Genomic DNA, 10,888 nt, shown 5'->3' with positions numbered 1-10,888 from the left:
AGCTCTCAGCGTTAGGACCGCTGCTGGGCGCTATCAGGCAGGGAGCAGGAGGCAGCAGGGGGACGACCAAAGACAACAACAATTGCAAGTAAAAATTTTTAAATCAATCATGTGCAAATCGCGCTAAACTAACTCCCGGCTGAGCCTCAGGAGGAATACGGTAAACAGTAAACTAATGGGGCTTAACCTGAATTTCACCAATAGTGAATTGGGAATAACCCAATACCGCTAGTGAAAGGGAATTGGGGTCAGAGAACCATCTATAAAACACTAGAGCCCTCGCCTCAGGGGACTGTATGTATTGTGTGTGAATGTTGTATTTTACTTTATGTTTATATATAAACACGTCTTTTCATATAAAAGCAAGTAATTCACTGGATAATCATTTATTGCAGCTGCTGAATGTATTTTGAGTTGTGAGCCAGCATCCACTACTCTGTGTTTCCCCCTCCCCCTGAGAAGCCTTGGACTGCTCGACCTGCACTACCACTGAGAGTCGTGTGCTGAGGGTACTTCGCCCAGTTGCTCTGAATCCATAGTAGGTCAGGCCCCGGGACATCAGGAGTAAAATACCTCAACCCCCTACGTCTGGGCACAGTAGCTCTTATTTGCCCAGTGGCCCTCTGCACTGAGTTCTGACATCAGTCAACACCCATCTGCTCTTCCTGGCATCAGAGACAGGCTATTGTCTTCTGAACCAGGGTTGTTGACTCCCCCATCCAGGGATATTCCAGTTCTGGATGGGCTCAGTGTCACACTCACCCTAAGATAGAATGTATGACGTTACACCGCATACATTTACAACGCATGCCTTTACAATGCAATTTTTACATCGCAACGTCCTTTACAACGCATTCTTTTACATCGCATGCCATTACATCGCATTTTCAGAAACTACCTTTAATACACATTACATCGCATTATACCTTTACAACGCATACCATTACAATGCATACCATTACATCGCATTTAAGGTAAATATTGGATAGTATAGGGGTAATAATTACTATTCTAACTCCAGTGAGTGCAACAGTAGGGTAAGTGTTGGCTAGTGTAGGGGTAAAAATTACTATTCTGACTCCAGTGAGTGCAATAGTAGGGTAAGTGTTGGATAGTGTAAGGGTACTATGCATTGTAATGGTATGCGTTATAATGACTTGCGATGTAATGCTTGTGTTGTAGTGACATGCGTTGTAATGACATGCGTTGTAGTGACATGCGATGTAATGGCTGCGTTGTAATGACATGCGATGTAAAGTTTGTTGCGATGTAATGACTGCTATGTAAAGGTAGTGCGATGTAATGACTGCATTGTAAAGGTTGTTTCCCTCTAATATATAGAGTGCTCTATTTTTATATATTGGCACCCTACCCTATTGGCTTACAAGGCACAATTTAGGAATGATTTATCAATATGTAAAAATTGTTTTTTTCTAAAAGGTAAAGGAACTTTTTCCTGCCTTGTGTCACTTCAGTGCATTTTAACTGTAGCCTGGCCAGAGTGCAGTGATGCTTGTGGCAGATATTTTTATCATATGATTGGTTGGTGTAAATATTCATACAAGCCCACATGACTTTTAACTTCCACACCACAGATGCATTTGTTGTGACATCTGTTATGGTTCTATAGGTCCTGGGAGTCCCAGCTGTGCCAGCTGAGGGAATCCATTGCAATAGGAGTTCAGGGAATCCTGTGAGTGTTCGTAATGTGTTAAGCACTGATGCTTAGCTGTGCTGAAGGATGCACGCTAATCTAAATTGAGCCCATTTACATACTTCATGATTATCTGGCATGGTCACTCTGGACCTTGTATGGCCCACACTGGACACCTTTGGTCAAGAGCGCAACTGGTACTAGTGGAGGAAGGTATTCTCTGTTACTAGTATGAATTTTGCTCAAGGATTTCACACAAAAAATCAGATGCAAAAAATACTTCCATCATCTTTGCTATTAATGACTCTGGAAAGCTCGTCTTTTGCACAAAGCCTCACCCCCTGTCAAGCAGATCCTGGCTGTAGTCTGGATTTGAAGGCAGTTGCAAAATTAGTGTTTGAGAATGTGTTGAAAGGAGTCATTAATCTATTTAGTTCATACAAAACAATACCACTGCCCAATTGTCCATTCCAGATGTTTTTCTTTGTTGTATCAATGTCTAAATCCATTGACTATCCCGGAAGTGTGTTCACAGGTAACAGGATACGGTCTGTAACCTTTACTCCTGTTATCAAAGACATATGAATGATATCTACTTGAGAGCCAAGGCAGAGAATAATACTGCCTGGCAGTAAACAATTTTTGAGAGCCTCGGAAAAGGAAATACCATTTTTATTTATCTTAAAACACTTTCTGGACCAACACCTGGGATGATGTGCCTGGGGCCAAGAATTATAGGAAGAGCATACATTCCCATATGAACGCATCATGCATATTTGTAAAGCACACATTTACTGCCTTGGGAACCTAGGCGCTGGAGAACAGATGCTTACTCTTCCCCAACTCATTGGCTTCATTTTATTGACCCAGGAAAGATGAAAGGCTGAGTAGGCCCTCTAGGATTTAAACCTGTGATCATATGCTAGAAACAGAGATAAGTAGAGAACAGGGACCTGGAAGAAGTTGGCCATCTTATAGCGATGAACTTGTGGACGAGTGAAATGGAGAAATGCAAATTTCATAGAAAGGGGAAGGCAGAGTTACCTGACTTCGGGCTGCTGTCCTCAACCATTTTGTGCAATGACAGGGAAGAGGGGTAATGCTATTCTTTATACAGGACCAGGCACCACAGGATGGTTTGATAAACTGAGGTGCATGTCCTACCAATATGCTGGAATATGCAAATTACGCTAAAACGCGGTATTTGAAGGAAGCATGATCAAGGGTGGCAGAGGGCGAGGACTGGGGGGCTGAACAGGATGTTTGGGATTGAAAGCACATTAACTAAGGCAGGCTCCTCGGAGGCGAAAGCTCCAGGGACGCTTGACCTGACCCTACTGGGCTTCCATTGTTCTTCTGTTCTGGGTGCTCTGGACTGTGAAGTGCCATTGTAAGGTGCACAGGGCTCTGTGCCGCCCACACTGACGTGCCAGTTCAGTGCCATGTTCCCTTGCCACGCGTGCATGGCTATAGATCCTGGTTCGCAGTCTATTCCTGAGCACTCTTGGGACAAGAATTTCTTCGTGATAGCGCCAAGATGGTCTTCAGCGGACGCTTTCTTGGCCTCTCCTTGGCCGTGGACAGAAGGTGAGCACAGAGGTTCAGAGAGCAGAGGCCGTCAGCATCTGCAAAGAACTGGGCGTAGCCAGGCGTTCAGCTAGATCTTTTCTGCAATGACCATAGGTCGCAGCTTCGAGGCGCGGGTTGTGGTACTACCGCTGCATTGCAATAGTCAGAGGGGCAAACGTTTTTGCAATTTATTCAGTTCTACTTTTCTATTGATGAAATGTTTCTATTTCTAGTATTTTGCATTTTAAATTTGAGAAAAAACGATTCCATTTCAAAGGCTCAAGGAATTATATCCTCACTGCATTTTGGGAAATGGTCGTCCCTTCATGAGAAACATTTATTAATAAGTTATGCATGGGAAGTTCATACAAAAGAATTTCAGGGGGTATGCGTGTTTTTAGCGCGAAGGAAAGTTAAAAATCTGCAAATCATTAATACCTTTTTGACTAAATAGCTTTGTACTTATGAGAAATATCTGTTATCAATCAATCAATCAATCAATCAGTGGGGTTTATAGAGCTCGCTACTCACCCGTGAGGGTGTCAAGGCGCTGGCGCTTTACAGATGAAAGACAAAACTCCGCATGCAGCTGGTAGAATTTCAATTTTTCTTTCATAGGCATCCGTCACTTGGTGAAAAGGTACCAAATGTGCGTAGATTTAAGATTATAGGAAAATCTATGGAACTAACTTTATTAATTCATAAATTCTGAGGAATCGTGTTTCAGGGGTGACAGTGAAAACTACAGGAAGTAGCAATCCAAACAGAAACAATGGGGTATATTAACAAGCCAGGCGATAAAATTATCGACGCTTTAGCGGCAGAAAACTGCCGCTAAAACGGGGATAATGGGCTTGATAATATGGTCTATGGAATTCCAATTAAAGCCCATGTTAGATGTCCTTCACATGGAATTCCATAGAGCACATTATCAAGCCCATTATCGCCGTTTTAGCGGCAGTTTTCTGCCGCTAAAGCAGCGATAATTTTATCGCCTGGCTTGTTAATATGCCCCTTATATTTTTTTTTAAACTCTGAAAAGCAAGCTCAATTTTATGTGCCGCAAAACCTCTTTTCGGGCTAATCTGTGCCAGGAGAAGCTAGGAGAGTGCATTCAGGTGCTGAAGGGTAGAACCACCTGAAGGTTAAAAGCAACTTGAATATGAAGCTAAGAAGCAAAAATGTGTATCCCCTTTACACAGATAATCAAATTTCACCCTTTTTTAGGGTCCATGCGCTCTTGCCTGCGAGACATTGTTGTTTAAAAAACAGGCTTGAAGGCCGCCCATTGCGTACCATTCATCGGCATCATTAACACCCCCCTTAACTACCTTCTAATTCAGCAGTGTGTCCCAGGCGTTAGTTTTCGCATCGCTTCAATTCATTTTTTCCCATTGACGAACTACATCTTGATTTCTCTTTAATTAGTGCCCATCCACCACTGGCGCTGTGATTGAATAAAGTATGCAAAGTGTGATGGATAGAATGCTTGAATTAATCTTAGCCACTGGTAGACACTCAGGGGCAGATTTACAAGAAAGTGACACATCTGTGTCACTTTCCCTGCGCCACCCTGAGAAACCCTTGCGCCACTATGGATGTGCCGTATTTAACAATATGGCGCACCACGGCGCAACGATTGACAGATGCGTCAGAAATTCTGACGCATCTGTTGATGCAAAAGCTACGCATTGCTGGAGTCGTGTCGCAAGCACGACGCAACTCCAGCAATGCAGGGGAGATCTATCCTCATTGTGCTGCGTCACTCCTTACGCCTGCTTTATGCAGATGTAAGAATTTGGCGCAGTGGCGTCCTAGAAGTGGCGCAGTGAAATCTTGCATGCATTGTACCTGACGCAGGTATAATGTGGCACAGGGCTTTACAACGTGACGCATCTCCCTAGATGCGTCACGTTGTAAAAGGGCCGCATTTTTACGCTGCTACTGCGTCACAAAAAAAGTGATGCAATGGCGGCGCAAAAATGATGCAAGGGGCTTGTAAATCTACACCTCAGGGCGTCATCCAAACCATTATTATTTTACACACCATGCCACCTAAAATTGGACACAGCTATATGCAAAGCGGTCTTGGCCCTACTCCAATGGGAACAGTCCAGCCCCAAACTGCTAAGCCACGTCCTCCCTGAACCGGAACACAAGGAACCCAGGACCAGTTTCACCCTTGTTAAAAGGCTGAGTCCATATTGGGGTGGCATGGTGTGCAAAATAACAATGTACTATAACGCGGTCAGAGAAATGAGTAAAAGTGGCTGAAATTATTTCAAGCATTCCATCCATCACTTGAGGAAAGTGCCTCTTTTTGCATCGTTAGCCCCCAATTTTTGCCTGTTACCTACTGTGATTTCGAACTGTGCACTCGGTCCCTGACCACTAGGTCCCCAGTGCCTGATCGCTTTCCCAAACACTGTACCATGATTGGCACACCTACAGCTACCCATGTAAGTCCCTAGTAAGTGGTTCCCATGATACCTAGGGCATTGGCACTGAAGAGGGTCCTCTGGGGCTGCAGCACTGTTTGTGCCACTCCAGGGTCCCCACACCAAGGCTATACACTCTGACATTGCAGGCTGTTTGCCTTGGTGAAGGAAAATCAGAAGATTCAACATGGCACACAGCCCTGTGTGCCATGCCACCCATACACTGCATACGATATAGGAAAGTCACCATTAATGCACACCTTTAGCCCTAAGGCAGGGTGCACTATATCCTATGGGTGGGCATATCAGTATGAGCTGCTTTGCCCCTCCAGTGTCCAGTCCATTCTGTGATGTTGTAAGTGAACAGCGAAGCCATAAAGAGAACATGGGCTGGATACTTGTCAACACGAGTTTCCTAGCTCCATGATGACTTCAACGATTTCTAAGATGTTTGGTACCAAACATCCTGTCTTTAGAAATCCTCACTGATGCCAGTGTTGGATTGTTTATAAGTTCACAAAGGAGACCCTTTTAGAGGGTCCCCTGAAAATTAACTAAACACTAGTGGGGTCTCTGGCCGTTTTTCACCAGTCTAACACCACCAGACATGTTTCTGACCTCATGGGGTGAGAGCCAGCACTCTCAGAGGACAGAAAAGATACCTTCTCTGGCGGTGATGCTTCACACTTACACCAGGAAAGGAAGGCCTTCCCTGGCGGGAAGCCTCAAAGGCATTGCTGCCTTTGAAATCCAACCCAGGAACCCCCAGATAAAGGCAGAGGGCAAGCCCCCTTTCCTTCTCCACTTTTGGTTGGAGGAAAGGCGGAAAAATGAGTTAGATAAGTAGGAGGGTCCCCCTCAGCCTGCACCACCCCTAGGGCAGACCAGACAAGGAGAACCCCTCTCCTGAAATTCTACCATCTTGAGATGGTGAGAAAACCTCCAATGAGGTCTAGGGTAGTGCCTCTTCCCACAGGAAGTGGTCACTAGAGGGTGTAGACACCCTAACGGTAGATAGCCCTTTGGCTATTACCTGTCTCCCCTTGTAAAATCCCTAAATTCAGTATTTAGGTGGCTCCCCGAGACCTGAACATCAGATTCATCAGACCAAAGAAAATTAGGACAAACGAAGACCTTTTACGCGAGAACTGAAGCCCTGCTGCAGAAAGAAAAGGTGCCAAACCATGCAGGCTGCAAGAAGGACTTGACAATCACTGCTGTTGTGTCGTGCTGAAACCTGAAAGGACTCCAGGAACCCTGGAGAACCTCTAGCAATCGAGAAATCACAGAGAAGCTCCCTTGGAATGAAGATATCACTCCTGTGCACACTGCAGGCACCGATCCTGTGAAGTCCGGTTTGTTGTCTTGCTGCTCCCCAACGACTGTAATGGAGCACTGAAGCAAGAAGATGTACAACAGATCTGGAGTGTCAGATCTGCCTCTCCACCAAGTCTGGAGGCACTAGGACCTACCAGAGCCACGTTGTGCCAACACCTAGAGTGCTGAACCCACAAAGGTAAATAACAAGAGGAGGAGTCCACTCTGGACTCCCAAAGCACCAGAAGCAAGCACCCATCGAGGGACATCGAGACACCCGAGACCCACTCACTGAGTGGCCCAGCTGTCCCAAGACCGTCTCTCCAAGTTGCCTGCTCCTGACAGCGAGGACCTAAAGATGCACGTGCCTGGCTGAACGGTTTGCTCTGCACCTGGCTCCAGCACCGACTAATCAGCTCTGCTCCTGTGGTCCCCAGTCTCCTGCAACTTTCTCCCTCCAAAGAGACCCACCAGACTTACCTGTAAGTCCTCCTGTGCAGTGCATTTTCAAGTGCCCCCCTTGCCTTTGCAAACCAGTTACCAAGGCCCTCAGCACTCTGCCCCCACCAAATCCAGGACGCTCCTGAACGTCTCCTCCTAGAGCTTTGGATCTGGTCCCGACATCAACCTAAAAAAAGAAGGTGAACTTCGTGAAGGCTTTGCCTTATTGTATATACATTTTTCCCCATTGATTTTATGGAGCGTAATTGTGCAAAAAAGTGATGTATTTTCTGAACTTTGAAAAATCGTAACTTCAAAAGTACTTGCTTTAGGACTGAGCTCTTGGGCTTAGAAAATACAGAATAATCAACTTTTCTTTATAAGTTGGTCTCAGACTTATTCTTGAGCGTTGTCTCATTTATTGCCTTGGTGAGTTCAACAAAGGCTTAGCACCACCCTCTGATAAGCCTAGCTGCTCACCCCCAGTATCACAAAAAGAGCATTAGAATGACCTGATTTTTAGGACACTATGTTGAGAGCCAGCTTCGTACAATCACTTTTTGTATACTTTAGTGTGTCTCCCTAAGTGGGTCTAGTATCCCCAGATGTGGGTCCTGTGCAAACTATGTCACTGGAATCATGCTATATCAGGCTATACCTGGCTGATGAGGTCTAACTAGGGTGACACTGGCCACAGATTTCTTGTATTCTGGTCTCACCCTGGACCCCGCCTCAACCTGCTTGGAGGAACCTGAACCACACTTCTTGGGGTCACTCCCAGGAACCTTCTTGGACATTCTTTTGCTGATCCAAAGGTCCGCTTCCTTTGCAAGCTCCCTTGAGTCAGTGAACCTGCTGTCAATCAGGTGTTGGTGCAGCGCTATAAAGCAAGTACTGAGCATGTGCACTCTCTCAAAATGACATCATGGGTGTGGGGGAAAGGGGAGAAAAGGAGGGGAGGAACTGAGGACTTGTCAGGTGGAGGTGCACACAGAGCAGCACAAAGCAATGGAACATTCAAATGATCAAATATGGTGTTAGAACATAGAAGTTGCTGTTGTCCATGTCACAACCATCACTGTAGGGCGCATTCCCCTCATCTTGGGCCTTATGGGCATACACAATAAACAATTGTCAAATAAAAAAGGAAATATGGGAAGAGAACAGAGAAGATAGAGAAAATGAGAACATGAAAAATAGTCCAATGTCCTATAACAGCAATGTCCGAAGGTAGAGGCCATCAGTAGCCTACTCTGACTGGTCTGATGTGGGGGCATGGCCGATGCGGGCTGAGGCCATCCATAACCAATGAGGGAGTGACCCACAGTAACTGGAAGACAGGTTAGGGGGATTACTTGGTCAATAAAGGCCGAAGTCCATCGGTCATGGGGACTCAGCAGAAGCAGCGGTGTGCCTGTTTGTCTGTATGTCATGAAGCTTTAAACTGGGGGCTCACAGGGGATACGGTGGTGAGATGTAGGGGGGAGGTAAGTGATCCCTAGCCTCAGAGAGAATGGGGAAGCAGTGTTCGGGTTGGCCCAGTCAGATCTCACTCATAGACGTCTGTCAGGCCCCCCATGCAGCTGTACCTAGCTGAGGTCATCCACATTGATCAGCTCCAGCTCCATTGTAGGCACAAAGGAGATATGGTAACCTTAAATTTGGGGAAAGGAAAAAAACAGCTTAATCAAAAACTAAGAAGAATTTAATCAGATTACTTATGCGATTTTAGTGTTACAAAAATCACTGAGTGGCACAGCTCAACACACAAGTACTAGATCCCACCACTGTGCACTAATGTAGGAAATCGGGTTTTTGGTTGAAGGGTAGCCCTTGGAGTCACTCAAGAGGTCCCGGGTTCTAGGAACAGGTCCAGTCCTTCTTAAATCAGCAGGGCAGCACATCATTCCTTTAAGCAGCAGGGCAGTCACTCTGAAAACAGGGCAACAGGCAGTCATTCTGAATTGTCCACAGGTCTAGGAGGTAGTACACAAGGTTTAGAATTTATACCTGGTGATACCCTGACTTCCCACATCTGGTTCTGGAAAGTCCCTCCGTTCTCATGCCAAGGCTCCAAGAAGTCTAAGGTATCAAAAGCCTGGTGTCAAGCTATTTGTGTGTGTGCTGTGTGGCAGCTCCTTTGAAATGTAAGTGGGTCGGAGAGTAGCTCCTCCTTTGTCTCACTCTCTAGAAGCAATAGACATAGGCAAACTGTCAGCTACACCTAATCATGTGACCCAGGACATAGGCTACAAGCGCCAATTGTTTAGAACTGAAAAATACAAACTTTCTCTAAGTGGTATTTTCAAAATTGTGAATTAAAATCCGACGTTAGCATTAAAGAGGATTTTAAATTGTGATTCAGTTGATACTAAGCATGACATTTCTACCTGTTCCCAAACCAAAGTTGTCATGTTTTAAATGCAATAAGGTAACCCAAAGTTATTCTATGGGAAAGGTAGGTCTTGCAGTGGTTAAAAACTAATTTCGAGGTGTGTCTAACCACCAGGACATGTAAAACTTAAATGTGAGTGTCCAACTTTTCAAACACAATGTACTCTGCTCAATGGGCTGTTCAGAACCTAGCTTAGGGGTGGTAAATATGTATTCAAAAGGGAGTTTTCGTATTGGTAAAAGGTTTATTTTACCAAGTCGAATTGGTAGTTTAATATTGCCCACAGACTGCAATGGCATACCTGAGACATGTTTTAAAGAGCTACTTGTGTGGATGACACAATATGTGCTGTAGGCCCACTAGTGTGAATTGGGGGTTTGGCCCTTACCAACAACCACCATGGGCCTTAGGTAATTATATACACAAAACAACATCAGGTGGTTGTGAGATTTAAACAGATCTTTACTTGTGCATGAGGTACATTTTACTCAATAATCATGACCTTAAATTTGTTTTTAGTAATGATGGAACACAAACGTTTTTTAAACTTTCACATTTGGTACGATAAAAGAAAGAACAATCCACATTGAACTTGATGGATATACAGTGAAAAATATTTGAAAAACGTGTGAAATATGGAAAGATGAAATCAAATATACATTGTAATAACGCAACATTTATACATGAACTAGGCTAAAATTGCATCTTCACCAATCCAAGATTTTACAAGACCAGAGCATTACATTCACAGAAAGTGCTCTTAGTACTGGAACGTGTAAAGGGTCCAAAGGTATCTAATATGGGCTTCCAATTTATGCGTCCATATTGATACTGGTTGAACTAGGATGGCCTATTCATCCCAGTCTATGTGTTTTGAACCCACACTTTCTTTGGGGGTTCTCTTCAGGACAAAGGCTTGGTGAATTTTGCAAGGGTGAAGGAAAAAGACTTTTGAGTTGATTGATCAGCAAACTCCAATATACTTTCACATGGCACAAAGGTTACAAATTTACTTTAGGGGCACTACAAAAGGTTTTGATTCCAACTTATCAGGTTATTAGGAATTTGTACTTG

At 44.6% G+C, this 10,888-nt stretch overlaps 1 long non-coding RNA gene across 1 annotated transcript in view; it reads left to right on the top strand.

Annotated features, from left to right (window-relative positions):
* Positions 1 to 3,144: 3,144 nt before the first annotated feature.
* LOC146822223 (uncharacterized) overlaps positions 3,145 to 10,888 on the top strand; it is a 121,013-nt gene continuing 113,269 nt past the window's right edge. The window contains exon 1 of the long non-coding RNA XR_014962821.1: positions 3,145 to 3,241. This is a non-coding gene — a long non-coding RNA (uncharacterized LOC146822223). The remainder of the gene's footprint in view (positions 3,242 to 10,888) is intronic.

The sequence above is a fragment of the Triturus cristatus genome, chromosome 6 (genome assembly GCF_964204655.1).
Source record: "Triturus cristatus chromosome 6, aTriCri1.1, whole genome shotgun sequence".
NCBI classification, from domain to species: Eukaryota; Metazoa; Chordata; class Amphibia; order Caudata; family Salamandridae; genus Triturus; species Triturus cristatus.
This window is presented reverse-complemented; position numbering and strand designations above follow the sequence as displayed.